Source organism: Nycticebus coucang, chromosome 10 (assembly GCF_027406575.1).
Source record: "Nycticebus coucang isolate mNycCou1 chromosome 10, mNycCou1.pri, whole genome shotgun sequence".
NCBI classification, from domain to species: Eukaryota; Metazoa; Chordata; class Mammalia; order Primates; family Lorisidae; genus Nycticebus; species Nycticebus coucang.
Genome location: NC_069789.1, coordinates 29728287 through 29735089, shown reverse-complemented (window position 1 = coordinate 29735089; position 6803 = coordinate 29728287). Strand labels below are relative to the sequence as shown.

At 48.3% G+C, this 6803-nt stretch overlaps 1 pseudogene across 1 annotated transcript; it reads left to right on the top strand.

The window, feature by feature from the left end:
* Window positions 1–5705: 5705 nt before the first annotated feature.
* On the top strand, window positions 5706–6245 carry LOC128595446 (40S ribosomal protein S19-like; annotated as a pseudogene). The gene has a single exon (XR_008382931.1). The product of XR_008382931.1 is annotated as a 40S ribosomal protein S19-like (transcript).
* Window positions 6246–6803: the final 558 nt, after the last annotated feature.

Sequence of the window (6803 nt, the reverse complement as noted above, 5' to 3'; positions counted from 1 at the left end):
TGAAAGCTTTTAATTTTAAATCTTAAGTATTTATTTTAACTGTATAAGAAAAAATACAATTACCTACCACAGACACATTGCTTAGGAGTAGGTTGAATTTATTTAGGTAAGAAAATAGTGAGTCAATGTAAAGAAATACATTAAGTAGGGCGGCGCCTGTGGCTCAGTTGGTAAGGTGCCGGCCCCATATACCGAGGGTGGCGGGTTCGAACCCGCCCCCGGCTGAACTGCAACCAAAAAATAGCCGGGCGTTGTGGCGGGCGCCTGTAGTCCCAGCTGCTTGGGAGGCTGAGGCAAGAGAATCGCTTAAGCTCAGGAGTTGGAGGTTGCTGTGAGTTGTGTGAGGCCACGGCACTCTACCGAGGGCCATAAAGTGAGACTCTGTCTCTACAAAAAGAAAAAAAAAAAAGAAGTTCTGGGGAGGGAGTACGTGGATGGATCTCTCCAAATGGGCATGGACTGTGAATATACTTGGATTTGAGCCTCAGGTGAGTGCTCATCAAAGGATATCACTGCAGAAGAGGTGCCTGACAATCAGGTGAACATAGCACATTCGATGGAGGTGAGTCTCTCTTTTCCAGCCACCCCAGTGCTTGTACAACGGGCCCACGTAACAAAGTAGCCACTGTGGCAAGGTTGGAGGCCATGCATGAGCTCAACAATATGGACTTCCCCTCACCAAGGCTGAATCACCACCTGCCAACTACATAATCTGAAATAGCCAAGACCAAAACTAAGCTTATATTGTGGCCAGATGGGAGACCCAGCCAGCCAGCCAGCTACTTATTGGCAAGTTGATTATACTGCATCTTTCTTTTTTTTTTTTTTAGAGACAGTCTCACTTTGTCACCCTCAATAGAGTGCGGTGGCATCACAGCTTACAGCAACCTCCAGCTCTTGGGCTTAGGTAATTCTCTTGCCTCAGCTTCCTGAGTAGCTGGGACTACAGGTGCTCACAACAACACCCAGCTATTTTTTTTTTTTTGTAGAGACAGAGTCTCACTGTACCGCCCTTGGGTAGAGTGCCGTGGCGTCACACGGCTCACAGCAACCTCTAACTCTTGGGCTTACGCGATTCTCTTGCCTCAGCTTCAGAATCCCAAGCAGCTGGGACTACAGGCGCCTGCCACAACGCCCAGCTATTTTTTTTTTTTTAAAGAGATGGGGTCCTTCTCTGTCACCCATGTTGGAGTGCAGTGTGCAATCACAGCTCACTGCAACCTTGAACTACTGGGTTCAAGTGATCCTCCTGCCTCAGCCTCCAATTAGCTCCTCAGCATATGCCACCATGCCTGACTATTTATTTTTTTTAGAAATGGGTTCTCACTATGTTGTCCAGGCTGGTCTTGAATCCAGAACTCAAGTAATCCTCCTACCTCAGCCTACTAAAGTGCTGGGAGTACAGACATGAGCCACCTCGCCTGGACTACACTGGATTCTCCCCATCATGGACGGGGCAGAGATATACATGTCCTTACATGTATTCTGGAGATGGATCCGCCTTCCCTTCTCATAATGTTCCTATCACTACCACCATGTGTGGAGTTACAGAACACCTTACTCACTGTCCGAATGTTCCACGTAACACTGCTTCTGAACAAAAGAAGAGGAATGGCCTGCTCCGTGTTGAATTAACTGGCTTAATCCCACATAACATCACTTAGAAGCAGCTGACCTAACAGAAAGGTAGACTGGGTGACAAAGGCCAGGCCTGTTGGGAGCCAACATTTTGAAGGGGTGGGTTCCATCTGGCAGGACACCGTAGATGCTTTGGATCAGAGACCATTATATAGTGCAGCACTCTCCTTAGCCAAAGTACATGGGCCTGGGGATCAAGGGATGGGAGGGGCTCCTTTCACAATGATCACATCATACTTCCCTCATCCCCATTTTTGTATCAGTCAAGGTCCAGTCAGGAGTCAGAAAACATACCAGTTGTTCTAACAGAAAATTTAATAAGGCCAGCCAACCTCATACTTGGAATCCTAGCACTATGGGAGGCTGAGGCTGGTGGATCATTTGCGCTCAGGAGTTCCAGACCAGCCTGAGCAAGAGTGAGACCCCATCTCTAAAAAAAATATAGCCAGGCATTGCGGCGGGTGCCTATACTCCCAGCTACTAGGGAAGCTGACACAAGAGGATCATTTGAGCCCAGGAGTTTTTTTTTTTTTTAAGAGACCAAGTCTCACTTTATCGCCCTCGGTAAGAGTGCCATGGCGTCACAGCTCACAGCAACCTTCAACTCCTGGGCTTAGGTGATTCTCTTGCCTCAGCCTCCCGAGTAACTAGGACTACAGGCGCCCGCCACAACGCCCAGCTATGAGCCCAGGAATTTGAGATTGCCGTGAGGTATGATGCCAGAGCACTCTACTGAGGGCAACAAAATCATACTCTGTCGTGAAAAAAATAATTATAATAGCAGGGCATTGTGGCAAGCACCTGTAGTCCCTCCTACTCAGAGGCTCAGGCAAAGGAATCGCTTATGCCCAAGAGTTTTAGGTTGCTGTGAGCTGTGACAGCAAGGGCGACAGAATGAGACTCTGTCTCAAAAAAAAAAAAATTAATAAAAGAACTGTTAAATAGGCATTAAAAAATGTTAATTAGTAATTCTAGTGGGGTGGGGGTTGCACAATAAGTGCACCTGAGAACTGGATTTAGTTACTGCTACAGCGAGAACTAGAGCAGCTGGGTTGAAGAGCTGAGGCTGCGATGATGCCCCCAGGGATGGGGAGCAGGCAGGCTTCTCAGCAGGACACCCCTGGGAAACCTGGGGGAAGGAGCACATCCCCTTTCCTCCTACAGCCTTGAAGTCTCCTGTGATGGTTCTCTACCAGTGGAAGCTACTCAGGAGCCAGACAGAGAGCAGAGATCTGTCCCCAGCATCAAGAAGCGGAACTGACACAGGGCAATTCACAGATATGGCACAGACTGGGAGACAGACCCTGAGCATTCAAGTTTGGAAAATAGTACTTCCTAAATGTGAAGGGGAGTCCATGTTTGTCCTGTGCCCCTGCAAGACCTAACAGGTATTTCATATACATCTTAATGATCTGAATTCATCCTTGTTTTTTTTTTCTTTTGAGACAGAGTCTCACTTTGTTGCCCCCGGTAAGTGCTGCGGCATCACAGCTCACAGCAGCCTCAAACTCTTGGGCTTAAGCGATCCTCTTGCCTCAGCCTCCCGACAGGGTTTTGCTTTTGCTCAGGTTGGTCTCGAACCCATGAGCTCTGGGCAATACACCCACCTCAGCCTCCCAGAGTGCTAGGATTACAGGCATGCATGAGCCACCACGCCCAGCCTGAATTCATTCTTCTACCAAGATTGAAGTCAAGATCTGTCTTATAATTCTTTTTTTTTTTTGTAGAGACAGTTTCACTTTATTGCCCTCGGTAGAGTGCCGTGGCATCACACAGCTCACAGCAACCTCCAACTCCTGCGCTTAGGCGATTCTCCTGCCTCAGCCTCCCGAGTAGCTGGGACTACAGGCGCCCACCACAACGCCCGGCTATTTTTTTGTTGCAGTTTGGCCGGGGCTGGGTTTGAACCCGCCACCCTCGGCATATGGGGCCGGCGCCCTGCTCACTGAGCCACAGGCGCCACCCTGTCATATAATTCTGACTCTACCACTTCATAGTTGTGTGACTGGAGCCAGTCATTTCATTGCTATGAGCTTAAGTTTCCGTATTTTTCTAAAATAGGGAAAATGACACTTATTCCACAGGGTTGCAGTGATGATTTGAGAATGAAAGCTTAGGGTGGTACTTGGCACAGAGTGGAGAAGATATTAAAAAACATCTGTTCACGCTGAGTATGCAACCAAATATCCCCTTTTAAACTGTTTGTCAGCCATTTTCCATTATTAGGTTCAAGATCCCTGGAAATCTCTTTGGCTAAGCTATTGTTCCTTATTTCCCAAGAGTGGACACTAGTAGAAGTCTGCAGTGTCCCCCCAGCCCCCACCCCCAGCAGAGGGGGAGGCTCAGGAGATCCCAGGTGGAACAACCCTAAGCTGAAATCCCGAAGAGTGGAGTTGCACTCCTCCCGTCTCTGGGCGCACCCTTTCCTTGTGAAAATGTCCCTCTGCTCTGTCCCTCTGAGGGCAGTTTTGTTCTGCTGGGCCCCTAGGACACACTAGGAAGCACTCTATTCTGGGAGGTGGGAGAATAGTCTCAGATTTATAAATATGGGCAGGGACTGGGATGGGACAGAGGCCTACGCCCTGGAGGTGGTATTTGTCCTTAGAGTTTTCCCTAGCCAAAAGGAGAAATTGAAAAGGGCCTTTAAAAAGCCCTGGGGATCCGTACAGCTAAGGAGATAACAACCAAAGCAAATAGACAACCTACACAATGGGAAAGGATATTTGCATATTTCAAATCAGTCAAAAGCTTGATAACTAGGATCTATAGAGAACTCCAATTAATCCACATGAAAAAAGCCAGCATCCTGTATATCAATGGGCAAGAAACATGAATAGAACCTTTACTTTTTTTTTGAGACAGAGCCTCAAGCTGTCACCCTGGGCAGAGTGCCATGGCATCACAGCTCACAGCAACCTCCAACTCCTGGGCTCAAGTGATTCTCCTGCCTCTGCCTCCCAAGTAGCTGGGACCACAGGCGCCCATCACAATGCCCAGCTATCTTTTTCTGTTGTTTGCAGCCATCACTGTTGTTTGGCAGGCCCAGGCTGGATTCGAACCCACCAGCTCAGGTGTATGTGGCTGGCACCTAAGCCGCTTGAGCCACAGGTGCCAAGCCAATAGAACCTTTTCTAAAGAAGACAGACGAATGGCTAACAAACATCTGAAAAAATGCTCATCATCCTTAATTATTAGAGAAATGCAAATCAAAACCACCCTGAGATACCATCTAACCCCAGCAAGAACGGCCCACATCACAAAATCTCAAAACTGCAGATGCTGGCGCAGATATGGAGAGAAGGGAACACTTTTACACTGCTGGTGGGAACTAATACAACCTTTTGGGAAGGAAGTATAGAGAACCCTCAAAGAACTTAAGCTAGACCTCCCAAGCTAGACATGCAATCCCATTACTGGGCATCTACCCAGAAGGAAAAAAAATCCTTTTATCATAAGGACACTTGCACTAGACTCTTTATTGCAGATCAATTTACAATTGCCAAGATGTGGAAACAGCCTAAATGCCCACCAACTCAGGAATGGATTAACAAGCTCTGGTATATGTACACCATGGAATACTATTCAGCCATTAAAAAAATGGAGACTTGGGTGGCGCCTGTGGCTCAAAGGAGTAGGGCGCTGGCCCCATATGCTGGAGGGTGGTGGGTTCAAACCCAGCCCTGGCCATAAACTGCAAAAAAAAAAAAAAAAGAAAAAAAAAAGAAAAAAGGAGACTTTACAGCCTTTGTATTAACCTGGATGGAAGTGGAACACATTATTCTTAGTAAACCATCACAAGAATGGAGAAGCATGAATCCTGTGTACTCAATTTTGATATGAGGACAATTAATGACATGGTGGGGGTGGGGGAAGGGGAGAGCAGAGAGAGAAGGAGGGAGAAGGATGGGGTCTTGGTGTGTGCCACAACTTTTGGGGGCAAGACAGGATTGTAAGAGGGACTTTACCTAACAAATGCAATCAGTGTAACCTGGTTTCTTGTACCCTTGACGAATCCCCAACAATAAAAAAAAATTATTAAATTTAAAAAAAAAGAAAAAAACCTTTCCCCTGGCTGGCAGCGCGGAGGCCGCACGATGCCTGGAGTTACTGTAAAAGACGTTAACCAGTAAGAGTTCGTCAGAGCTCTGGCAGCCTTCCTCAAAAAGTCCGGGAAGCTGAAAGTACCCGAATGGGTGGACACAGTCAAGCTGGCTAAGCATAAGGAGCTTGCTCCCTAAGATGAGAACTGGTTCTACACACGAGCTGCTTCCACAGCACGGCACCTGTGCCTCCGGGGCGGTGCTGGGGTTGGCTCCATGACCAAGATCTATGGGGGGCGTCAGAGAAATGGCGTCATGCCCAGCCACTTCAGCCGCGGCTCCAAGAGTGTGGCCCGCCGGGTCCTCCAAGCCCTGGAGAGGCTGAAAATGGTGGAAAAGGACCAAGATGGGGGCCGCAAATTGACACCTCAGGGACAGAGATCTGGACAGAATTGCTGGACAGGTGGCAGCTGCCAACAAGAAGCATTAGAACAAATGATGCTGGGTTAATAAATTGCCTCATTCGTAAAAAAAAAAAAAAAAAAGAAAGAAAAAGAAAAAAGAAAACAGGGAGCTGTTCCTTTGGCCACAGATGTGCGAATCTACAAGAAAGGTGATGTAAAAAAAAAAAAGCCCTGGCGAAAGACAGCTCCCATTCCAAACTGCTGAGGAGATCGGAGACCGTTGTGTCCCCAAGACCTGGCTTCTTCAGGGTTTAGGGTTCCCTCTTCGGGCCTTGCAGCGACCTCATAATCACTTTGCGAAAACCCGTTATTACTGGCTCCTAAGTAAAAACCGATCCTGAAGCGTCGCTGCTTGTCTGTGGACCGGAGCTGTAAAGCTCCACTCCTCCTCCAGGGCGTAGTGAATGTTGTTAACCCAGCGGACTGCCCCTTCCCCAACCTCTTTCCTCAACGCCAGAACCTGGCCCCTTTCTCCTGAGTGTCCTCTCTGGACGCGCCTTCTCGAGGTGGAAACAACCTTGTTTCCCAGCTCCTCGCCAGGCGCCAGAATCAGACTGAAGCTGCAGGTGCTAACGAAGCTCAGCCCAGAGGCCTGGGGCCGGCCTGGGCCTCGGAGGCTGGGACGGCCCGGACTTTTCTCCTGCAGCTGTTTCCCGATCCG